At 32.8% G+C, this 27,546-nt stretch overlaps 1 protein-coding gene across 3 annotated transcripts in view; it reads right to left on the bottom strand.

The window, feature by feature from the left end:
- Positions 1 to 27,546, bottom strand: part of blo (bloated) — a 251,200-nt gene that overhangs the window by 51,409 nt on the left and 172,245 nt on the right. The window lies entirely within an intron of this gene.

Raw genomic sequence — 27,546 nt, 5'->3', positions numbered from 1 at the left:
GGTATGGAAGGATATAGAAGAATATAGGAGAAAAAAGAAACACATAGCAGGACATAGAAGAGTACAGGAAAATATCGAACATACATATTGAATACTATATTGTAATAGTATATCGAAGAATACAGAAGACTACCGAAGAATATTGAAGAACGGATAAAGATATAGAAGGATGTAAAAGTTTATAGAAGAATATAGAAGGATATAGAAGAATACAGAAGTACGTAGAAGAATGTAGAAGAGTGTGGAAGATTGTAGAAAAATACAGAAGAATATCGAAAAATATAGAGAAATGGAGAAAAATATATGAAAATATAGAAAAATATAGAAGGACTGAAGAAATTCTTGGAAAACTTGAGAGAATGTAGTGGAATATAGAAAGATACAGAGAAATATATGTATTTTATCAGAATATTTTTCTAGATGACCTTTATAAGAAGAAGAAAAGTATAACATCCTCAAATTATATTCGCCATCAGAATACGTGGTTAAAAAAATTATCGTTTCGTCACTTGTAAAATTCTACTAATAACATTAGTTCAATTATCTCAAGAAGTCAATAAAGAAGAATACAAAAAACATTTATTTTATGAGTGGTCTGTTACGTTTCTTTAGTAATGACATATTCTATTGTATTCTATTCTATTTTAATATTCACATGTTTCTTCTTTCAAAAGTTTTTAAACACAGTCTTTTATTTTTAATATTTTTGTTTAATTTAGATACTTTCACAAAAAATTGTTTTTCATAAAGTAGTGTATTATTTTAAATATTTTTAATAGCAAAATACTGAAGTAAGTTACTTTTCAGATTATTATTAGAATGATCATTTAAATTATTTTAAGAACTTATACGAATACTTTTAATTTAGAAGCAATAGAAAATGCGTGTGTGCAATGGTTTAATAGGTTTTCTTTATTCATTACAGAAATTAAAAAATAACACCTACAAATTCTTATAATTATAAAAATTACTAATTTGTAATCACTTTGCCGCTAAATATAAAATTTCTGGTACCTGGATAAAAAAATCATTAAACTTTATTAAATAATTAAAATGCACTCAAAGACAATTTCGAATACCAATAAAATATCACCAACAATTAAAAGTAACAAATTAAAGTGATAAATTCAAATATTAATCTTCATATTACATATTGTGTAAAGATTTAAACGTGAACTTATAAACCGTGCCTTCATATTCTAGTGGTTTGCCGTATCATGTTACTTTTTTGTCTAATTGTTCAGATATCGCGTTGTGCGATAATTATACGCGTATGATTTTCACGTTACGTGAAATCGCTCTGCTTTTTATCTACCTCAGTTCTTCGAACCCGCCCGACTTTCACTTGCAGTACCGGTCATATAAAATCAGACTTAACGAGCGTCCGCGAGTTATATAACACATCTTTCTGCACTCGCTTCAGGAGGTCCCCCACCTTCTAACATGCTTTCGCGTGAATCTTCTTTTTGACATTGCAACTATACATGGCGAAATATCAATAGCATACTGATTGTCACTGGTAGTTTAAATTGTAGTGAATAGTAAATTCAAGATCACGGTTTCTGAAATTTTTGTGGTTGGAAATCTATTTTCGAAAATTGTAATTTTATATGATCCATTCATTCGTATATATTATTCTCCATAATTTTTAATGTCTAAAACCTTAATGTGTTAACGTTCTAGAGTCCTATAGTTCTAAAATCTTAAAGTTTTATAGTCTTAAAGTCCTATAATTCTAAAGTCTTAAAGTCCTCATATCTTAAAACTATTTCTACAAAGAGGTGTCAAAAAGCACCTTCCAAATTTCAACTTTAAATTATTCTCTAAATTGAATCATTTTTCCACAATTAATTCTTTGAATTTTCATACAATAGTTGTTAAATTAATTCAGCAAAATCATTTTATTTCCAGCTCATTCTAGATCTAAAAATGTGGATATGGTGTACATGTACTTATTTTTACCATGAGGTGTCTTTTGACACGTTAAGGATTTAATGATAGTGTCAAATTTTAAACCACTTTACACATAAATATCAACACCATTCTGCAGGCTAATATCAATTATAATCAGATTCATGTTGCATTTTCGTGTACATCGCTACATTTATATTTTGCAGATTGATGAGTTAATATAGAATTTACAACCTGATTAAATAATCTATAATAAAAACACATCAATGTATCAATAAATAGATTCCTAAAATTTTCTACATTTAACTGATAATTTGGAATTCTAACAGTTTTGGCAGGTATTACATCACGTGTTGGCATCTTCCTTTTTATCATACAAACAAATTTTCTATTTCTATAGATCTAGATCATTATTTAGTAGGATCATTAAAATATAAATTAATTTCATCATACCATTTTAAAAAATAGTGAAGAATTACGAAGTTGGGTAAACACGCGTCGCAAAACTTCATCCAAGTTAACCATAAGTGACCATGTCGTTGATACATACCTATAAACATAAAGACAAATTTTCTTTATAGATAAATGTAAATTATGAATATATTAATAATATGTAGAAACAAAAAAGTGTAATTACGTATTCAGGAATTATTTATATCTATGTCTTACTTATAATTAATATATATTATAATTATTATGAATCAAGACAAAACAAATATCTAGCACATTATGTTTTTATCGTGTAATTTTTACTATACGTAATACAGGACGTCTCAAAAAAATGTACTCATACTTTATGTAATTGACTGTTACGCATCATGTTAACACGTTCCGTGCCAAGCCATTTTTGCCTGACTTGTCGTTCAGGCCATTTGATATTTTGATTAAAGATTAATGTTTTATCACACAATATTTCATTACATCCTCAATACATAAGTAATTCTTTTTTTCTTTTGTTTTATACTGCATCTTGTATAATGTTTCATTTTTTAGGTAGAAATATAGTTTACAGAATTATATTTAATAATAATAATAATAATGTAATAAAATATATATTTTCAGCGCATTGAATAAATATTGAATAAATGTGGCCTGACGATCAAGTTTACCGTGTACCACCGGTGGTACACGTGGCACGGAACGTGTTAATTTGATGTTGGTATTCATTGACATATTTACAGGCCAATAAAATAAATTAACAAAGGGGAGATTATTATTTCCCATAAGTTGTTTACATATTCGTGCGCATTTGCAAATATTTAAATTGATAAAGAGGGTTCACACTTTTGTGGTACATCCTAAACATAATTAAATTTCCTCAGTTGGACTACTTAGATCTGTTTAGTAGTATATTATTTATTTCATTTATTTCACTTTGTAGCGTACAGGAAATATTGTAAAGCGCGACGAATAAATTATTTACGTTTAAAGAGAAAACAGACGAGAAAATCATTAGAATTCCCTTGCGAAATAGAATAAAATAGATCGAAATAATATTTAGCGTCGAGAATATTCAAGAAAAAAACGAATATTCCAGAATAATAGAAATTCTGTCGCGAGGCAAGAGTTCGTAGACCGCTCAGCGGAGCGAGAGGCAAGGCGTGACCCGCGAGCCGCGAGTGCGAAACTTAGCGACGCGTTGTTGGTAGCTCGGCCGCAGGATAGCAACCGGCCTATATAAAATAGAGGCGCGCGCCTGGAACGGGCCTATTTGGCGGTCTAGGAGAAAGGACGAGGTAAGTACCATCGGCCGCTCTCGGACTAGCCTAGGGACTCCAGCAGGAGAGATCGGCGAGAATACCTGGTCGCCTGCTGGAGAAGGAACTTAGCTGTTAGGGACTCCGGCAGGAGAGTTCGGCGACCAATACCTGGACGCCTGCTCGGAGAGTAGCTAGTAGGAAACTCCGGCAGGAGAGTTCGGCGAAAATACCTGTACGCCTGCCCAGAGAGTAGAAGTAGAGGAAACTCCAGCAGGAGAGTTCGGTGAAACACTCCTGGACGCCTGCTTGGAGCATAGTACAAAGAGAGTTCGGCGACAATTCCTGGACGCCTGCCTGGTGCATAGGGGGAGAGTACGGGAGTTTGTTCCTGGACACTCGGTCGACATGGAGAGTTCGGCGAATATTCCTGGACGCCTGTCGACTGAGAGAGGACAGAGCATCTCCTGGACGCCCCAGGTAAAGTACAGGAGAGTACGGAAGAAAACTACTGGTCGCCCATTCGGAATGGAGAGTTCGGAGAGAATACCTGGACGCCATTCGAACGGGAGAGAACAGAGTTACTCCTGGACGCCTGGTTGACGAGAGGAAATATATATATATATATATAGAGAGAGAGAGAGAGTTATATAATTGAACTATGTTCTGTGCATTAATTGCGAAAGAAAATTTGTAACTCCGTTATTTCCTGTACGCTCTCCTAATCTCCGAATAAATATTCCCATGTTCCAGAGTTCCTGTTATCCTTTCGATTTCCTTTGTCCGAGTATCCTAACCTGCGTATAAAATGGCTACAACTTTAATATTTTGATCTGATGTTTTGTTTAACTATTTTGGCATAATTTTGTCCATCAATTTATCTGCAAATTCATCTGAATTTTAAATCATAATTTATTTATAATATTTTTGAGTCCCGTTCCATACTGCAACTAGTATTTAAATATTCTAAATCAATTAGATTTTAAAATCAGTTACACCCACAGTATCAAATCTCAATGTTCTCAAAATAGGAATAAAATTTTTCCTATGAGAAGAATTATTGAAGCCGTAAATATTTCTGGTTTGTATTGTTACATGTTACGTAAAGGAATTATAATGGTCAAGGATAAACGAGGAAGGCATTAAGGAGGACCCCAGACGGTCATGTTGGATGAATGAACACCAATTAAGGCTTTATCTTTTATTTGTTGACCGGTTTTTTAACCATACAATAGAAGATTTAATGACAAGTCTAGGATATGTTTTACGCGAGGTCGTGCAAGTTCAATGAACCGACGAATGAAATTATGTAATTTGTGTATTATTAGCTGGGCCTAATTCATAGTCATTATTTATCAATTTCATTCAACAAGCAAATGATTTAGTAGCTTTGTGTTTTGAATCAATAAACTGTACAAGGTTGGACATTCTGATTTATGTATGTATTATTTATGGAGAAAAATCGATTGAACTTTTACTTTCTTGAATGGTACGTATGAATTGCTATATAATTAATATAGACGTATTTTTATTTTTTTTTATTTAAAATATTTTTATTAAATCAAATATTCAGAGAAAAATATTCATAGAATAATATCTGGAAAATTATTGCGGAAAGAAAGGACAAAAATAATGGCATGATTAAAACATAATTAAATCGTTATACGTGATAGACACTTGCTGTATAACTGAATCTCGAATTAATCTTTATCATAAATATGATAAATATATGGTAATATAAGGTAAAACTTTATCCAAATTATTGATATTAATTAAAATTTCTTTTTGTTTATAATATAGGTGATTTAGTGCATAAATATTGTAAATTATTTTGTAAAATAATTTACCGATGTTTTTCTGTTAAGGTATGCATGAAAAACTATTATTATAGATGTTAATAATAACTGTTACTAAATATGCATTTCTAACACCATTAACTTTATTAAAAAATACATGAATGTATAATTTACTATTGTAAATTATTTTAAATTATTTAATATTGTAAATTATTTTGTAAAATAATTTACCGATGTTTTTCTGTTAAGGTATGCATGAAAAACTATTATTATAGATGTTAATAATAACTGTTACTAAATATGCATTTCTAACACCATTAACTTTATTAAAAAATACATGAATGTATAATTTACTAAAATTAACAATTATAATTAACATTATAATAACAGACATACGTTAATTTCCATTTACTTAATTATGAAATGTTACCTATAATAGCCAATCAAACCAAATTTAGTAAGTCATTGACAATTTTTTATAAATATTCTTTGTTGCAGTTAAAAACTGATTTGCTTAGAAATTTATAGGAACCGACATTGAATAATCATAATTTTTTAAAAAAATTTCTGCATGTTTTTTAATAACGATTATTATTAAGCGTGTACATTCTTATTCATTCAATAAGATAAATTTGTCACATTTATCAGCGTTATAGTACAGGAATATGATTGTCGTGAACTATCTTAAGAAATTAGTACCTTTCCAAAATGGCCAACTGTTTTCATTCATTATTTATTCCCGTGATATTATATTATTCGAATCACGAATTTCCTAATGAACTCGAGGCTATGATTGTCGAGAATTATTTACAACGAAATCATTAACGATTTTAATAGTAGATACAGTGAAGATTGAAGGTAATTCCGTATAATGATACTCGCCGTCCGTTTAACGAGCACAATAATCTCGATTGGCCGAATAATTATTTCGGTAAATCCTCGACGTGTTCCAGTCGTCTGTAATTTTCGCTCTTAACAATATATCCGTTTGGTTGTTCACGGACACGTAGGAGTAAACCTATCGGAATGAACGTATTTTTTTTTCTTTTTCGACTCCGACAAATAACAGTCAGTGCCAATCAGCTGTGATCGGTGCGCGGAATAAAATGTGGATACCTTCGTTCCCCTATCTTCGCGAGCCTTACCGAGACGTTGGGTAAATCTTTATATAGTGGTGGTGGTATATAATTACCAAGATTATACATATCAACACAACTAGAGCGAAAAACACTGACCCGGTTGTTAAACCACTGCGTGTGAGTTGTATCGGTTATCTTTGCAGGTTGGCGAAGGTGCGTACACCGGTGTGTCGGTGCTGGTTCTGGTGCTTGGTGTACCTTCACTCTTGGGGTCCTATTTATAACCAAGGATCGAATTCCATCTCGATTGGAAAAGGTAACTGGATAGACTAGCTTGATCGTTCGGAGAAAAAGAAACAACTCGATCTGACGTTATACAGGCTACCGAAAATTCTGTTCACGTTAATAGCCGTAAATACTTTTACTCATATTAGCAAGAAACTAATTTATCGATTATAATTAATATATTCATTGACGCGGTGGATATATTTTTGAAGTGTATTAGAATTTTGATTATTAACGGTGGAGATTTGGCCATTTTGACGTTATTATTTTATCATATATATAATATTCTCAAGTAATTTAGTTTATTAATAATACTTCAACAATTAAATCAAACTAATTCAAAGACATTTTTATTTAAAATAACATATTATGTCACTTAAAATTTAATTTCTAAATTCTTAATATTCTTAATTTATTTGATATTAGATAAATTGTATATTATTTGAATAAGCATTTATTCGAGATAAAAATCAATTCAAATAAATAATTTTTTCTATATTCCCCAATATCTTTATTTTATTCGAAATTAGGGTCACATGATTTTTGTCAAATAATTTCTAACCTTATTTCTTAAAATGTTGCAAACTTGCAATATTATATTACTTTTCTTTAAATAAATATACAATAAAAAATATTTGTTTATTGTTATTACTGTTGCATATAAGAGTTCAATAATGCATCCCTTTCGAAAATATCGTGCAACAAGGGATTAAAATCCACATAAAATTATTATTGTTTGGAAGTAATAGAGTTTATAGTCTTTGAGCAATTCGAATAGAGCGCGTATTCGTAGCAGGGTTCAGCGACCTAGTTAATCAGGAAGGCATCGACAGACGCCGCTGACATCGGCGTTACACGCGTGTTATACCATCTTTTCCGGTTTAATGCTCGTAAATTATTACGCTCGAGCGACGATCCCTTAAAACACACGACATAACCGGGCATAAATTCCGGTGCACGTGTATATATGTGCATAGGCACGCGTGCATGATACAAACATGGGACGACCCCGATCGGGAAAAACATACCTCCAATTAGAACGTGCTTCCTAGGGCGAATGCCTTTTACTACGCCCGCCATTATAAATCAGATGATATGTAGCCCCCTGTTCTTCTATATCTACATTCCTCCTAGGAAGGATTAATTGATACTTTCGGCTTTTGGTGAAAGTCGTAATTTCACTGTACGTTGCGGATCGAGCTCCACGGGCTTTTTCTCGAAACAAGGTTCTCGTTACTCTTTCTGTTGCTTAGCGAATTGAAACGCGTCAACAAATCGATTCACAAGTCGAACTAATCGACAGCAGCATCTGTAATGATTAGAAACGTCGATATAGCGGGGGTTAATGAGGAAGTTGACTGCAACATTACCACCTGTGGCGCCATAATCGTATGTGCCTTGCCACTGATATATTGGTTATGTTTTACAAACGTTCAAAACGACTTTTGTATTTATCGACCATGATAGTTGTATTTGTATCGAGGATGCTTTGATTTAGAGGATGGATGCATTATTTGATTTGAATGGATGAAATAAAAAAGTAGACTGTACGTTTTTCGTGTATTTCCTTTTGTATTAGTTCTTCTGTATATTCTGTACCAAATAAATCATAAAGATATTTTGATCTCTAGTTAAATAATAAATTCAATTACATCGAAAGATTAATAGTAGTATTATTTCTTGTTCATATAAGTATTAATATTATTTTATTATTTGGAAGTGATGAATTGTATATCATAGAATTACCACAATTTCTTCCGTATACTATAAAATCCCATTCCGACCTTTCGCTCAATGTATCGCTAAATGTATAAACCAAAATGTGCTAAATACAACTTTTTGCAGGAGATTCAAACTTTTTTAAATTTTGTCAAAAAGCACAGAAGAATAGTCGAAAGTTCCGAAATGTGGCAAATGGAGAGTTTGGGGAGCGAAGAGTCCCCTAGTGAGCTAAAGCTAGTAGTGTCATACACATAAGTAAGTACATATTTGAATTTCATATGACAACTACTCTCTTAACGTAACTGTAAATGGACACAGTCAGCAGTAATTAATTAAATACAGTGCCGAAATATATGTTATGATCGTTCAATTCAATAACCGTTGTGTTATTAATAATCTCCAATCTGGATGCCGTTAAGGTGCTGCCCTCTACGTTCATCTTCACGTCAGCTTCCTGCTTGTGAACTGAAAATCTGTTGAACAATTCTTAAGAATCTTCCATTGATCTGAGGTTGCAAATCAGTCATATTCCATCATTTTTCTTTCTCCTCTTCTATGCAATTTATACAAGCCTGTATGAAATTCACGGTCATTAAGGTTTGAAACACTGGCTGGCCAATATCATTTTCACAAGGAATCTACAAAAAGTTGATTAACCATGATTTTGATGCCTTCCCGTCCCGTTCGTCCTTGTTATCTCGTCGAATGGCGAACGGAGGTCCTTGAAATGTACGCATGAATATTTATATCGTCCACGGACGTTCGAGAGTGCAACAACGAAAGGCTTTGCTATACGGTAGATCATTACGAATCGAAATTCTTACTTGACCAACATACTGAAAGCGTCAACTCGAGCACAATTCGTCCCTGAGTACACGTTGTTCTTTGTTCTCGTTGTGCTTGGACGAGCTCTCGTTGATAGCGGTCCCCGCATAAAGGCGTATCTCACCGCATTGAAATCGAATGATTATCGATCCGGCTCAGCGTTTCACCTTTTGTTGCTCTTGATTCGCTTATCTCGACTTTCTGCGAAAGTAATCATTGCGAGGCACGTCCTTTCGCGTGTATCGGCTGCGTCAGGCGAACGAGGATAATAAACCTCTTACGGAGGTATTGTTCGTAATAAAGACGTGGCATCCTGTGCCTTTTCAACCGAGCGTTACCTCTGAGATCGTTATAAAACGCCGCGTTACTTATATACTGAAAGGGAAATCTTATTCGCGAAAGAGACCCGTGTCTTAGTTCTTTTCCGACCAAGAAATTGACAACAATAACAGAATTTGCGCGACGGCGACATAGACTTCTTTTGGAGAAAAATCAAGTACACAAACTCAACAACTTTTCAATTTTTTATATTTCCAAATTTATAAATATTCAAGTTTGCATTTTCGAAACTTTAATTTTTCAAAATTCCTAAATTTCTGAATATCCAAGTTTCTAAATCTTCCCATCTCCAAACTTCTAGATCTCTTAATTCAAGACCGTCAAATGCTTTGATTGCTATATTTCTAAATTTCCAAGTATCTATGTTCCTAATTTGTTAGGTCTGCAAAAATCTACGCCTCGAATTTCCTAGACTATCAAACTTCTAGATCTAGATGTTCCTAAATTCCTTAATTCCAAGATTTGTAAATACCTTAATCTCTAAATTCGTAAGTTCCTAAATTATAAGATCTTACAATCCGGCGATTCGCAAATTTCTATCTTTCCAACTTCCTACATTGCCAAACCCCTCGGTTGCCATATCCGTAGTTTCTCCCAATTTTGGGTCTTCAAGCACTTATGCTTTTAAATCTCAAGATCTCCAAATACTATATTCTTGAAATTTCTAGGCTAACAAATTTCTAGCTAGTAAATTTTGTATGTTGGTATTTTTTCAATTTCTTTCTTAAATACATATTCAGTTTTGATAATTTTGATATTTCTTCTTTAACTAAATTTTCAATTTTCAAATGATTTTAAAAAGTCAGGGTTGTCTTTTAGGTTAACATTTGAAATATCATTCTACATTTCTCACAAATATTTTTAACGTTTTACCGTTAAATATATTTCCTCACTTCAATGCTTCAATTTCAGAAAAAGATATCGGAACTTCTTATGCTACGTACGTATCTGACCACGAAACAGGAGTTTTTTCTATATTGCCAATTCCAAGAGCCACATAATATTTGTAACAGATATATAACACATATGTAACACCTAGGCCAATATAACGAGGGTCTACTGTAGACGCGATTTTTAATAAAACTGAAAGACGAAGGATGTCCGCTATACTTTTATTGTATCTCACATTGCTGCTCTATGAACGTCTACGATACGAAGCTTTCCTGAGTAAATTGAATTCACTTGTTGTACAGGGTAAGCGAGTTATTTTGCTGAAGAAGTAATGTACGCGTAAGCAAAGAGAGAAAATGTTTGAAGAAGGATAGTTAGCTCGGAGAAATTACGAGGCCGTTGACAATCTCGTGTACGATTCATAGAAGCGTATAATTGCTTCATAGTCATCACGATATCCAATTGCGAACGCCCCTTAAATCGGTTCTGCATCCTCGAGCATACATTCTATATGTGCGGGTTGTTGTGTTTGTATGAGAAGAAGAGAGGTAGGAGCAGTTTCGTCTAATTGAAGTTTATCACCTGGCGCGGTGTGCCAAGCTAATTCACGATGAACGTTGTTGCTATTTGTGAATGTACTTTTTTGAACGCAAGTAAGATTTTATTAGAAATGAAATTGCCAACGTTACTCCTCGGACAATTTATTCCTTTAACCCTTACCTACTATTGTGGAGTCTAAGAATACAGTGATGTCTTGATATATGACAGTGACACTGTCCGTTGATATGATCGCGAGTTATTTCCATTTGGTACTGCTGACTCAAGACAGGTTTTCAAATTATCGAAAGAACGAAAATATAATATTTTTAGATTTTTGTTATGTTGTTACAGAATGGTTATAATCGAATTATTAAAATGCATGATATAAAAATAATAATAAATATGACTATTGTATTAAGTTTTCTATTACGTTTGAATTAAATGGTAATATTTTTATTGAAAACGTGAAAGATTTTCTTAACAGTGTTGTAATCTAGGTACATTTTAAATTAGATTATAATGAAGTTTATTCATAATTCAGCCACATTAATTTCTAACAATAAGTTGTACATTATCGATTTCTTTGCCATTAGCAAATATAATCAATATTTATTGATAAAAATGCCACGTCGAATGAAAGTCTTTAACAATAGTAATAACAAAATACTTGATCCAAGGTATCATGATCGCGATCGTGGAAGATTTTCATAACCGGGTCGTGAAATAAACCTGCTATGAAATGACGGGTATTGAGAGGGGACAGTCCCGCCTGACTTTGGCTTCTCTACGATCAGAGGGTGGAATGTCAACCATTAACATACTCATAAAACCGCTGCCGCGTGTAAACACCGTGAATGGCGTAAACGGTGGCGGTGAGAGAAGGTCCTTCATTGTTGGCATGCGTAGGAGGGATCAAGGGAGAAATGGAGACAGGTGAACAAGAATGAAGGAGAGAGGTACTGTGTGAGAAATCCAATCCGCTTCCATGGGGTTATTGACTATGCCGACGGTTTTTGCATTGAGGAATGTCGCGGCCCTATAGCGTTTACACCTTCTACGTTTAGGGACAACCCAAATCGTGAACTCGTTCATCCCTTTGAACTTCTTTTCTTTGGTAATAATACCATCATGTGCTGAGGAACCTTTTTTGAGATAGCCACGTACAATTTTGTACGAGCTACGTACGAGAAATCGATACACCTTTTTCGCAACCGTTTCACCCTCTTCCTAAGAGAACTGTATCAACAAATTAAGCGTTCAACTGCCTTCCATGCAAAAGAAATACACACGTACCTCTTTGATGCCGAAGAGCTTGTAATGTGGATTTTACGTAGTTAATGGTAACGGTAGAGAAGGACTTTCTCACCATTTACATTCTACAGTAAGAAAATTAAACGTAGGGTTTGCAATAACCTCTAAATTTTGATGAATTTGAGTGACGGACTTACAGTTCAAATATAATAAATCATATGTAATAAATTTTTAATAGGTTTGGAATTATAATTTGCAGTCAAGGGTTGCTATATACAAAATTGATATAACATTTTATCTTTCTTTACTTGTTTCAATATTATAACGATTGATAGTTAGCTAACTGACGTATCTGACATATAAATCGTATGTCAGGAAGTTAAGAACGCTATGGATAGAAACAGTTTGGGAATCATTGTAATCCTACATATTCAGTAGTCAACATTTTAATTATTTCAAATGATACATTATCAACTAATTCAGGAGAGGACCCTTCAAATGCAAAAATTCAATTCTCTTAATGACAATTTAGTACACAGTCGATTATCGTAAATACGTTATCGAAATACTGTAGAAATCGATGAAATATCGATGCATTACATTACCAGTTTCTTATCATGTAAAAAATACCAAGGAATCCGGTGTCGCTTTTTGAAACAGGCAAAGACGAGGAACTTGTTTTTAACAGGATATCAGAATTTTTCGAGACTTGTCCATAGAGTTCTCAAGGTATTCCGGCACTTTTTCTCGTGAACTTATTCATCGCAGCGTATAAATAGCGCGGGGACGCATACGGCAACGTTCCTTTGTAAGGTTGATGCGAAGGATAAAGTTAAATGCAACTGGGGCAAGTGAACTCCATATTGGGAGCCGCGGAGGACGTTCTTGGACGACTTGGTCGATCGAGGGCACGCGGAGGTCAGCGATAATGACCTTAGCCTAATTCCACCTCGGGTCATGAATTCCCGAGTGCACAATCATCGATCTGTCCCTGTTACTTACCATGATTAAGAGTCGAGAGCTTGGCGTATATGGACTGCGCCAGATTGGCATACGTCGTCGGCTAACAGACTGGTTACCATTGAAAAACATTCCTTCTGCATTTTCTTTAGGTAGCTGGTAACGAGCAATATGTTCAGACTATGAAATATTTCATTTATGAAAATCGACCAAATGCTTCTATAAATTGTCAAACTTGTCAAATACCACTGTAATCTTTGACTATCAAATTAGGACTAATATTTTCAACATTTTTCATGTAGTTAGTTAAATAAAAAGCCTTATCTTGGCGACATGTTTAAAAAGTAACAAATTTTCGATTTTTGTATTTAAAGAAAGTTTTATTGTTCTTAATATTAATTATCATATTACAGTGATTTTAACATTATATAAAATCATGAAAATTTATATTGATTTTAAATTACTTAGTGTACAAAGTTATAATAGTTCTTACAAATAAAGTATCTACGAATTTGTGAATGAACCTAATACATTTTGGTCCACATATTTGTTCACAGATGCAAGATTTTAATTGCAGAATTCTAACATTGTCATGTGGCGATTCTAACAGAAGAATTCTAACATTTATTGCCCAGCCTGAAGGAGGCATCCGATGAATCCGCCAAAGGAACACGAGCCGATGCTAAGTACGCGTACGCATTTTCTATAAAGTATGCTCGACGGGCATCGCGTTGTGCGGGTAAGAGCTCAACGAGCATGAGGACAGACAGATGCGTGACACGCCTGTCTGCCTATCGTCTCGTGGCTATGCATTGGTTACAACGTGGCCAGTGAAAGAGAGAAAGATATTATGCAACGTTCGCTTCGGCTTGCAGCAACCATATGGTGGCGGCACCTTTATATCTGCAGTAGTATTGACGCGAATCTACACCCTGTGCTCCTCTCGTTCGCGTACACTATCGTCCAGAAGTATTAAGCATGTTCAACGAGAGAAGGTACTAACTAGACGATGATTCTTCGTTTTTTCTTATCTTATAAGTTTGATACAATGGGACGTTATTAATTTATTTAGTATGCGCTATTCCACCTTGTTAGACATTTAAATATGACTTATAATATTAATTCCCGAAAAAATTTTACAGTCTTTAGTAATTGTTAGTATTTTACGCTTCGTTAACAAGTACATTTAAAATCTATAATATAATAAATAACATTAGTATATTTGTCATACATGAGATATAAATTGTATTTTAAACCTGATATTTACAAACTGTTCAAAAATTGAATTTTCTTATAAGACACTATCATATATACATTTCATAGGATTAGACATGATGCATCTCTTTTATGGAAGTTATGCCATATTCTGAAGACTATATTTAAAGTTATGAATTAATACATATTGGTGTTCAGCGTTGTTCGAATAAGTTTAGAAAACTCCTCTATCACATGCGTTACTATCTTTATGACTTCTTTTCCATTAGTTGTATATGGTGGAGCAAACTATATGAATATTGAAAAAAATGATGATATTGAAATACATATGTCTTAAATAAGAGATCGCTAGATAATATATACCCCGTGTCACAATTATCATGAGGGTGCATGCATATTTTTCTATGAAAAACTTAAGAAGCTTCTGACACTAAATGAAGCCTTGGTGGTATTTCTTTTTAATATCACCAATAAAATTGTTATGCATTACGAAAAAGAAGTTTGATTATTCTCTTTGGAATATTACATATTTCTTATACAACATATTACTTTTTACAAACTGCATTCATTATTTTCTTCAACAAATCTGGTATTCTTCTGAATTTTGAAAAATACCACATTGAAATCTATCGAACTTCTTAAAATCTTTTTTTCTTCTTGTTTATGAATTTTACTATTTTTTGACAATCTATAAGTTCTTAATCACAACAATCTTTTCAACAACGAATCGTTAATTTTTTATCGAATAAAACTGTTATTCTTCCACGTTTTGTTTTATATTTTTCGCAAAATTTATAAGGGTAACATTTATCTTGCTTTGTCGAGTATATTCGTCAATGCTTTATTCCAATTACGCATCCGGTGAGGGATTTTTAAAACTAAATTCCTCAGTTAAGTGGTTAAGGGAAGTCTATGTCGTACTCGTGAGTACTTATGGATGGTAGTGTATTTATTTACAGTGCTCGGCTCTATCGTGGCAATGAGAACACGGCACAGGTGCGCGGAAATCTCTCAGACTCTTCAGCTTCTCCACCTTGGTCAAGCATTTGGCTGTAGTATCGTTTCGACAATTCTGTGAATTCTTGAAACCGAGATACAGTGGGTATGATTCATGCGAGACGCGTTTTGGAAATGTGTGCGTCTGAAATTCAAGGGGCGACGGGGTTCAGAGATTTACGATTGGCGTCAGGTTGAAGATTTTACGAATGTTTAGTGGAATATTTATGAGAAGTATATATTCTAAAGAGTTTGGTGAGTTTGTCTGCTAACACAATGATTGTAAATTTTGGGTAGTATTGTCTGTAGCATTTCCTGTTGAATTATTAATCTTTTGTTAGACTTGCAGAATGCTATCCTTTTGTCTTTTCATTAAAAAGTATTCGTAATACTATATTATAATATCATAGTAGATGCGTGTTAATTTAGCTTAGCATTAATTTATAAATACTAATTACTCAAATTTATTAATTCGAAACTTGCTTTCTTTTATTCTATTTTAATTTATACGTAGAATCACTACAATCTGTTCAACAAAGGTTCTTAATTTTATAGTCAATTTAATTATTGTATTATGTGTATAAGGTAATAAATAGAAACTTAAAAATTTAAACTTTGAACATCAATTATTTTTGTTTTTAATAACTAAACTACTTTATGTTCTTTTGTATATCGCTACATTGATAAAATTTTACGTTTTGCAACATAGTCTTGTGCAGACTATGTAGATCCTGGGATTACTTATCTCATGTTTACGCATCAGAAGCGTTTCGTTGTCGCGTTTCACGGGTTTTATCGAGCTACTTTGCAACCTACTACTTTATAAAGTTGCCTCGGTGATAAAAAACGATTTGACAAGGTACGTGGATTAAGCCTCAAACCATTTAATGCAACTAACGCTTTAAGAAGCTTTACCGTTGAGAAATATTTACGAGGATCTTTAAAAGAGTATAATAAAACGTCTGATTAAAATTCAACTGTCCAATAACAGAGATTTAGGTAACGTTGGTACATATGTATGTACAAAGTTGTTATAAGCTTCTTCCGTACTTATTGTGACTACAGTTTACTATTCGTGAAAAGTAGAACAAACTGCGAGATTAAAAATTTTTGTAGCGCAAGTGAAATTTTTGGAATTTTTGCAGTCAAAAAAATATTTTTTGTCTTGAAGAGCATCAATGATTAAGAATTTTAATTGGTTAAATACTTAATCTTTTCACATTTGTTTAAAGAAAGTTTAAGCGAATAACAAAAATTAAGAAAAGCACAGAATTTCGATTTCTGTACTTGAATTAGGAAATTAAATTAATTTGTACAGCATTTCTGAAAAGACAACTTTCTTAAGATAGATCTTTAAGGTATTTTACGTCGAAGAAAAGAATTGTTAACATTTGTTATGGAAAGAAAAACTTATGATTAAAAGATGTGACTACAGTAAGTGTCAAGCTAGTAACAGTGAGTGTTACAATTTCACGAATTGTAATGAACATTTTCACAATAACTGAAAATAACATCAATAACATTTAATTTTCACTTAACCCAATATATTAACGATTTTTATCAAATTTTTGGGCAAAAATAAAAATTCTTTATGTACATATATTTCTATATATATACATGTTTCGACGTTATGTACACATTTTTTTAATTTTATATTAAATTAAACACTTTTTGAAATAACATATTAAAAGTATTTTTATATTAGACACTATTAATTTTCTATTCTAAAAAGCTGGAAAAAAAGTTTAATGTTAAAAAATTCAAAAAAAATGTTTACGAAGTAAATTTTATTGAAATTATATTGAAATTAATTTAGTAACTAAAAACTTAAAAAGATTGATTGATAAAAAACTGAAAGATTGAAAGCTGAATTCTGACACATACGTCAAACTTTGATCTATACTACTGAAATGCACCGAATATTATAGCAAATGATAAAATTAAACAAATTTTAAGCACAGCATATTGAAAGTTTAATTTATTCGGCAGCGTACGTTTTGAATATTATGTTGCTCAAAAGCTAGTTGACATTTCGAATTCAAACTTATGCGTGTGGTTCAGTTTTTGCGCTAAACCCTTACTTTTTAAAATACACCGTAGAATATTCCGAAAAACTGGCACAAAATTATTGTATTTCTATCTAAACATTTATAATCTACCTATACTAGGTCTGACTGATATTACGGTTATAAATTAAAGCGTGAATATAGCCACGCCTTTCTGATTGTTTGAAGTGTAAGGTGCAACTCTCTTGTAGTCTGATACGCCATTGAATGTGGCTACATCAATTGATGTGGTTATATCAATGATGGCATCGGGTATACGCTTTAATTTACGATCGTGCAACTTCAGCCGGTCCAAGTATACAGTAAGATCTCGTTAACTGACCGCGATTAGGGGCTGAAGACGAGCAGTTATGGCGAATGGTTGCAGTTGATGATTCTAACGAGCTGCTGGTTTATCCACTTTTATATGTATAAACGAATCATTTTTCCTATTTATGAAATTTGAAGCTTTTAAATTTATAAGTTTTAATGTTTGTAAATTTAGACATTGAAAATAAAGAATTTGGCAAATTATTATAGTAATCTAGAAATGTGTAAATTTAGACATTTGAAAATATAGAAATATGAAATTTTCAAGATAAGAAATTTTTAATTTACAGATTCATGAATTCTTAAAAGCAATTTAGAAACATATAAATTAGGTGTTTGGAAATTTGGAAACATAGAATTTAAAAAATGTAGAAATATGTAATTTTTAAATTCAAAAATTTGAAATTTACAAATTTGCAAATTTTGAAAACATATTTAGAAACATAGAAATTTAAAAATTTAGAAATATAGATATACAATTTTCAAATTAACGAACTACAATTTTATAAATTTACTTATTTAAAAAAAAAAATGTAGAAGATTGATGATTTGGAAAGTTGAAAAGCCAGAAATTTGACAATTTAAATATTCTGAAACTTAGAAATTTGATAATTTGGAAATTCAGAAATACAAAAATTTTTTATTTCCAGATTTTTAAATTAAGAAATTTTAATGTTGGGAACTCATAGTTCATTAATGCTCGCGAGTGCATTCCACTTGCACATCTATGCACCACACCCTCGTGGGCGTAGTTGCTTCGTTACTGAACTACGTAGTTCATTGATTCCGAGAACTTGTTGAATGGGGATAGTGACTGTTATCTACAGAGTAGTCACATGATTGCTAAGTACAGGGACTTTGCTACTATAAATAATTATAGACTGAAGTATATTTTGATATTACTCATAACGCAGAAGTAAAGCACTAAGGAATCTATTTATAACCAATACTTGAAGTATTCAAACACCAAATACGTTTTATGATATTACAAGAATTTTTTTCTTTATAAATCTGAAAAATCTTATTTGAGACTTGTGTTTTTTCTGTCGTGAAGTATTTATGATATAGTTAATATAATTAATAATTCGATGGAATTATTTTGTGTCTGGTTTACGCTCCAACCAGATCGAAGTTTTTTTTATCTTTTTTCATTTTTTATTACTCCTGTTATATATTTAACTTATAATCTGTGATTATAGAAAGTTATAATTTATATTTATAATTAGAATTATTACTTCCGTCTTTAAGTTTTAGCTTGTGTATATGTTACCGTGAAAGACCGAAATCTGGAGAATGTCAACATTCACATAGTCGCTAGGTGTATGTCCGAAATATTTGCTAAATACCCTTATTTCTGACTTACACCGGTAAATATCGACATTCACCATGCATTAATGGTGAATGTTGAACATGTCAGAGATTTATATTTTCTTCTCCGTAATTCAGTCGCTATAAAACGTCACAAAGGTGACGTAACATTTTTGCCTCTTTTTCTGAGAGGAGTATCCAAGAATTTAAAACACATAGTACATTTTAAGCATACGTGTTCTTCCTCCGTGGTCTATTCTGGTGTGAGTTTCATATAGTATACTGAACAATTCTTCATTGGTAATATAATACCGTATATTCGTTTCCCCTGATTTTAATGGCACAATTAATTTCCTTTCATCATTCATTTTTAAAGCTTCAAAATGTTTTAATCGTTTTAATCTTTCTTTGAACTGAACTATTTTAATTCTTTGTAAAAATACATAAACCCTTTTTTCCATTATTCCGACGCTCTCACTCCACTCTCCTTTTTCCATCATCACCCATTTTCTTCCTTTCAGTCCTACCAATCTCCTCACGCATCCCAAACTCCTCACTCATACCAACCTACTCACTCCTACCAACTTACTCACTCATACCAACTCACGCACTTATTAAAAAACCAACTTCACATTTTAGAGTATTTTTCTTGAGAAAAATAAAAACAATTGTCTTCTCGTTTACCCGCAATTAATGCATTTAACTTTTCAAGAAAAAGATCACGATTTACTGCAGTATCCATTTAGTATAGATTACGGTATCGGAAAAAAAATTAAGAAAACGTTGCTCGCATCATCAAAGCTTGCATAACACTGACAAAGCTGACTGACTCCCAGCAAAACAAAGGATTTGGCGGGAGAGAGCCAGACGCCTCTTTGTCGGCTCCTCTCTTTTGGACCTCCGCCAGAGAATACATGTGATTGTCGGCATACGCCGGTGAGGGTCCGAATGTACGAGAATGTAATGAAATATTTGATCTTTCACCGACGTATTTGGTCTATGTTGACATTCACCGGTGAAAGTTGACATTCTCCAATTTCGGCCTTTCACGGTAACATATACATTACTGACGATTAACGATACGGTGGACGAATAATGTCATTTTTCCATAAATTTAACAGAAAGTGTTATTGATAAAATAATTTGTAAAATTGATTAACAATTAATACAATTAATAAAACGATTACAGTAATCAATTATTATAATTATAACAATAAAATGTAATAAAAATTGTAGAGTGAAAAAATGTAAAAATAAAGCTATGATCTTGCACCTGAAATATGTAACGAAAAAATTTTAAAAAATTTTATAAGATATTTTGTTTCTTAATATCTTTGAATTTTTCGGAATTTTGGTATAATATTACATAGGAAGATTAAGACGAAATTCGATAATCGGAATTTTGCTGCTAATAATTCTCCAGGTTGAGATACAGGGTTGAAACTCAATATATGAAGTTAGTCTTTAGTAAGCTATCAAACGGTATATTACAAGATAAAATCGTTTTAAAGGCATTTTCGACTACCTTAAATTGCTATACCCTTTCAAAAAAGAAGGAAACAGAAATATGTTTGAATCCATAATTATTCACGCATAGTGTTATGAAACGGGCACTTTTTGCGTATGCGCGGCTATAATGACTTATTGCAATGGTATATTTATCATGCGGTGAAGATAATAGAGTAGTGTTACAAGTGCCAAAGTATTAATCAGATAAATTAAGTGAGTTGTGTAATTTTTACAGTATAATACACAGTACATCCTTCTTTAACTTCCACAAAAACTTGTGGAAAATTACGTACTGACTATCAGGGTACACATTTTGATCCCTGAATTTCCTGCACTGATGCTATTTTCGTGGCGCATGTGCAAAAAAGCCCGTCTCACAGCACTGTTCACGTTACTGTATATCCATAAGATGCGAAAGTCTTAATCCGACAAATTCCAGAAAAATTAAGTGAGTTGTAGAGTTCCTGCGGTGTAAAACATAGTACATCCATCCTTAAGCCACAAAAACTTGTCTAAAATTATGCACTGACGATCAGGGTACATATTTTGATCTCAGCGTTTACTGTACTGCTATTTTCCTGGCGCTTGCGCAAAAAAAGTCCGTCTCACAAAACTATTCACACTACTGTAAATCCATAAAATCTCCAATCAAATTAAATAAATCCATCGAAGGAATCGACAAAGCAACTTGGAGCTTTCACCGGGATAGAAGCGTCGACCCAGCATGGCTGTCGCGTCGAGAAGACCATTAAAGATAGAGAAGCCGAAGGGAACCGAGGTGATTTACGTATGGCCGATACAGGTGACAAAAGAGCGTGCGAGCCTATTCGACGGAATAAAAGCTTTCGGTGAACGTCTATTACGAGCGAGTGTAACAGTCGACAATTGCCACGAACCCTTTTCACCTTGATCACTTCTCCGCGGCAGTACTACGCTAACGTCTCCTGAAGTATCTTATCCCACGTAGAGAGTAGAACGCGCGTGTCTTCCTCTTTTTTTCTCTCGACTTCAGCCTAGTTCTCTTTTTCTCTTTCTCGTTCAATCGTGCGTCCATCGTACGGCGATAAATCCACGTAAAGGGCCCATATAAAACCTGCGGAGAGATCCATTCCTTCGGGGATTTCCTCTAGCGAACTGCACCCTCTTTACCACCCTCAGAGAAACCCTTCGTCCCCGTTCGCTATCTTTCTGCTTTCATTCGATGTACGATACATACTTTTCATAGTCAATTGATTCTGAAGTCTGAAGTCAACGGAATAGAGAATAGCATTATATTCTTCGATGAGATTTTGGATCTGCATGCATAGGTATTATAATATTCGAAGTGAGAACGAAATTGGTTTCTATGAAAGATTTTGAGATTGATTTTAACCGATACATTATAGATTTACAAATGTTTAAATTCTCTAGTTTTCAAATTTCAAATTTTTAAATTTCCAAACTTTTAACTGCCACATTTTCCAATTACCCTTTCTTATTTCTGAATTTTTTAAATTTGTACATTGAAAAATCCTCAGATTACTAAAATTTCCACATTTCAAATCTTCCATTCCCTTACTAAATCCCTGAATTTCTAAATTCTAAAAGTCTTCCCATATCTCAAGGCTTCAAATTATAAGATCCTAAATTCCTAGATTCACGATTCTTATATCACTAAATTTCTAGGTTTCCACAGTTTTAGATCTTCAAATCCCTAAATTTCCATATCCGGATTAGTAGTAGATGTAGATTTAGTAGTAGGTAGATTTCCATATTCTAAAATTTCAGGATCCTTAAATTCTCATGTCCCCACATCTCTATATTTATAAATGTCAGTATTATCAAATTTCTGCGTCTCTAAAGTTCTAGATTTCCAAATTGGAAAATTCTCAAATCTGCCTGAAGTGCAGAAAATTGACAGGACTATGTTACAAAATGTATATGTAGAATGGGCTCGATTATCATTTGGACATGTGTCGTGTTACCAAAGGGCCACATATTGAACATTTGTAGAGGGTGTATAAACATGATGGCACTTTTTATACAATATCTTTCATGTTTGTACGTGTAATACTTTTGAAGATATAGCCTTTTCAAAACGAATGAATTATTTATACTAGCCCTGTATATGTAGTGATGTGAAGGTATGCTGTTCTTATTTTTCCTTAGGTTATTTAGAATTCTATCCTTCCCCTGCACTTTCTATTATCTAAAGGAATTTTAAACGGTATTCATTCCAATATAAAATTCAAAATCTACATGCAAGTACGGCTCCGTCTAAGCTAAAGGAAGTCTGTGTTGCACTGGATTGTAGAAAACGAGAGGAAAGAAGTTATTACAAAACCTTATATCAATCTAGGAGCTGTACTTATGACTACACAATTTCTACGATACTTAAATATCATCTTTAGAAGGTCCATCTTTTCATCAGTTATTAATTCTTTATTTTCTTCCCCTTCCTGTATAACTGCACTGTTGCCCGTTCAAGCTATTAGCACGTGATATACGTTATGTGAGTGTCTTTCATGCGCTGCATACGAGTATCATATTCGTTTTTGACGGAAGTTGTATACTTTAGAGATATTCGTGGATGTTAATAATTATGGTAACATGTTGGCACGCGTTACAGGCTGTTTTATAGTTTTAACTAAACTGATTTTTATTTCTTGCTTACATACAGTAAAGAAGAGTTTATCGAGCAGGATGTTATCCTATAACAGACTCATCATCAAAAGACTCATCACTGTATGGATATTCACAGCGAACAGATCAGCAATCATTGTGCTTATAAAACCTGTTTCGTATTTTTTATATATGTATTCCTGCATTATTTTTCTTTTGTCTCTATTAGCCTAGGTATTTTATTAGTGTATTTTTGTTAATTGTGCATAATTACACAAGGTGTGGCCGGACGGGTGGTATAATCGAGCAGGGGCTAATTCCCCTTGTAAAAATAAGTCGAAAGAAAGGAATAACAGTTTTTCGTTTAATGCTTAGTTTTCGAGTAAGTAAATAGAATTTGAAAATTCCATACGACTTTCTTCTATTTTTATTCTGTTTCGATCAGGTAAGCTGTGATAATGTCTACTTATAGCAACCGCAAATATGTCGATATGATAAAAGCTGTAGGAGTTTGTCATGAAAATGCAACTGCAGTAGCTGAATATTATAGGCAATAATTTCCAAATCGCCGCTTTCCGGACGGTAGAGTGATACACAAGGCAGAGCAAGGATTAATTGTATAGGAAATAGGCGGCGATATAAAATAATAAGCAAAAGTAGTTTGCAAAAAGAAACTTTAATACTGGATCTAGAAACATGGAAAAGCACGTCTATGCTCTTCAAACATAACGTTTAGAATGAAGAAGGTCGTTGAGAAAAAATTCGTTACAAGTCAGTAGACCCTATATGTCCTACAGTTGAAAATAAACAGTTAAAGAACACAGTTGCATCCTCTTGACTCGAACATTTAACGTTAGAGAAAGTTTTATGACCCGATAATTTTTGAAGAAGAAAACACTTAGTTTGTGTTAAATAAATCCAACAAATTGAGTGTGGTTCTTTTCATAATTATCATAAGTCTGGTGGCAATAGAAGGTCTCTTTTAGAAATAGAAGTTCTTAATACCGTTGATAATAATTCTAAGATAAGTATACGAAAGCTTAGTGCTCATCGTAATACCAGTACCAGAACTATTAGTTGTAATAAACAATTTTAACATTAACATTAACATTTCTTATTTATAATACATATTTTAACCTAAAGGTGGTACACTACACGCATATTGGTAGAATTATTGAATTTGATTCTTTCGAAAATGAAGCGATAAACGATAAAATGTTATTCTTTTCTTCGACTTATTTTTACATTTAATATGACCTGTTGCTCGGTTGTACCACCCGTCTGGCCACACCTTGTATAATAGTTCAAATGTTAGTGATATTCTGAGTGCAAGAAGGTAAAGTGTATTTAGTTGCTGCTTTTACTTTGGTGATATTTTATGTCTTTGATAAGTATGTTCAGTTTCGATAAAAACAAATACGATATTCACATTGAGCACATAAAAACGAGTAAAATAATATACAACATGTAGTACAGATGTATATTTATATCTGTTTATTTCAAGTTACATTCAAGAAAACCACATTTGTGCCAAAATATAGCGTAATGTTTCCAGTCGGCGTATCAAGACGATTAAAATGATATACAGGATGTCCCAGTTTTTTACCACCAAACTTTATTGACATATTTTATAAGATTCTATAAAATTAAGAAAAGAATGTTATGTCACATAAAGTACCAAACATTTTATTAAAATGTTATAATAAAAACACAAAACAATTGTTATTTCGTAATTGATATCGAACGGATTACATTGTAGTTCGATATTACATACAGGATGTTCCAGTTTTTCCGTGCAACTTTACTAACATATTCTATAAATAAAAATAAGAAGAAATGTTTACATGAACATAAGTTTCTGAATGTGTTATTAAAAAAAAATATGAACGTCGACAATTGTTCATATTAGAGTATTAGAGAAAAATATCATATACTATTATTACATAAAATCTTCCGACAAAACATTTAAGAGTTTATGTTTAAATAGTATTTTTTATTATTTTTACATATAGAACATATGGATAAAGTTTTAAATATAGGACTAGGACACACTGCATGTGACATGGCAAGAAAAACTGTTTAAAACTCTATGTTAATATCACGTCTTCTTCTTATTTTTGTGTATGAAATATCTTGATAAAGTTTAGCAGTAAAAAACTAGGATAGTCTGCACAATATGTGCGAAAAGCTTAGGGGGAATAACGGTAGAGTTCAGCCCTTTCTTATTCTGGAAACTTCTGATGCCACTTGGCGTTATACATACAGAGTGTCCTAATAACCATGGAACAACCAAATAAGACTTGATTTTTTAAAAAGAATGAATGAACCTGAAGAATAATAATTTTTTACGTGGTTCCATTTTGGAAAAGAAGTATTAAGTGAAGTCTAAGAAAAAGCCTACACGGGTAATTGCTTTTGATAGGTACTGTATATGTTACAAGTAGCACACTGTATATCGAACCAGTCACCGCACCTATAATAAACTATCCTCATGCTCGACTTAAGCCGATATTACGCTCCGTTTTCTTTTGTCGACCGGTAAATTGCACGATTGTTAGGTGGAGTTGGAGAATAAGACAAAGGGAAGGATGGAAACGGATGGATAGCGACGAATAGAGCAGTGAAACGATGTTGTCGGATTTTACTAACTATTTGACACTTGCAGTGGGTGGCCAATCACTATTATAATTAAGATATTTCTCTAAAAAATACGCTACTTTAATTAGCAATCTTAATTAGTTTATCAGTATTATACTTTATATATTTTGGAATAAAAGATAGATGTGGATATAAGATTGTTTCGGGCGTTTGTTAGTAGTTGATGAAAATCGACTTCAACAAAAACCTGAAGTGACCAACCAAATTTAAATAATGTTATATTTGTATTTATTGGATTCTTATGTTTTTAAAATTGTAAAAAAAGCATAGTGATGAAATATTAAATAATTGTATTTTCTTGTCGATTTATGTTTAAGTATCCATTTTTTATTTTAATTGCGTATATTATTGCGAAAAAATAATATATTTGTAACAAAATGTGCAATATTTTATATTAGAAAAATATATTATATTGTAACATTACAATAAATAAAAGTGGACCAATTAAAGTGGTCAAACATGGAACTTTTGTTTGAGTGTAATAACTTGACCATTCACTATAAAAGTGCTCTTATTATCATAATCGTATAATATGATAATTACATATCGTAAAGCTGGATGGAATCAGCCTCAGTGACTTTATTACACTGTTAATGTTTTGAAGTAAGTCTGTTCTATATTCCATACATTAATGTGGATAATAACTGTATAAAAACAGCACTTTGCTTGTACTTAAACTTGCCATAGTGTATTGTCGAAATCTTTCCAACATGGAGAAATTTCATGCTTCAAAGGAATGGATGAATTGATTGAGGAGGAGGGTAAATAAAAATTATTTAGACATAATTGAGCCTGAAAAATCATGATAATTTATTGGCTCGAATGATTCGAATTAGGCGAAAAAGCCTTGCGGCATAAAAAACCCCTTGCAAAATACGTATTTGTTAATAATTGTACGGTAAAAGTGTGAAGGAGTATGTATACGTTGTGCATATTGTTAAGTTTGATTTTTGATTGACTTGAGGAGAACAGGGTCTCGCTCAAGGTTGTTTGAATTGATCTGAGGAGCACAGGGTCTCGCTCAGTGTTGTTTCGATTCGATATAATCCACGTTGCGTGAGATTATTCGCAATGATCTATTCGAGGAGTGTAGGGTCCCACTCGAATAGTGTTGCGATGCATGATCTTTACCACCCTACAAATGGCCTGTTCGATGAGTGTAGGGTCTCACTCAAACAGTGTGTAATTTATGATCTCTACCACCATACATATGGCCTATTCGAGGAGTGCAGGATCCCGCTCGAATAGTGTCATGATTGATCTCCGAACCACCCTGCAATGGTTATGCTATGTTACGTTACGCGGAACTTTCTCACTCTCGATCCGACTTTTTGATTCTCGATCCGATTCGCACAAGATTCAACGTTCGACTGACTGTGTTTTTTTATGTAGAAAAAATCGCCTGAAGACTCTCGCCTTTCCGAGGGTGACAGTTAAGAAAACTCTATGTTTTTGTTTGTTGAAACTGTTCAAAAAAGAGAGGTATAGCTGTTAGCTGATTTATGGCAAGCACATGTTTACGGTAAGACTGGTTCGGACAGGTTTTGATAGACAAAAGGGTCCTCGGTGACCCGTATTTCGAGGTATA

The sequence above is a fragment of the Megachile rotundata genome, chromosome 4 (genome assembly GCF_050947335.1).
Source record: "Megachile rotundata isolate GNS110a chromosome 4, iyMegRotu1, whole genome shotgun sequence".
Lineage (NCBI taxonomy): Eukaryota > Metazoa > Arthropoda > Insecta > Hymenoptera > Megachilidae > Megachile > Megachile rotundata.
This window is presented reverse-complemented; position numbering and strand designations above follow the sequence as displayed.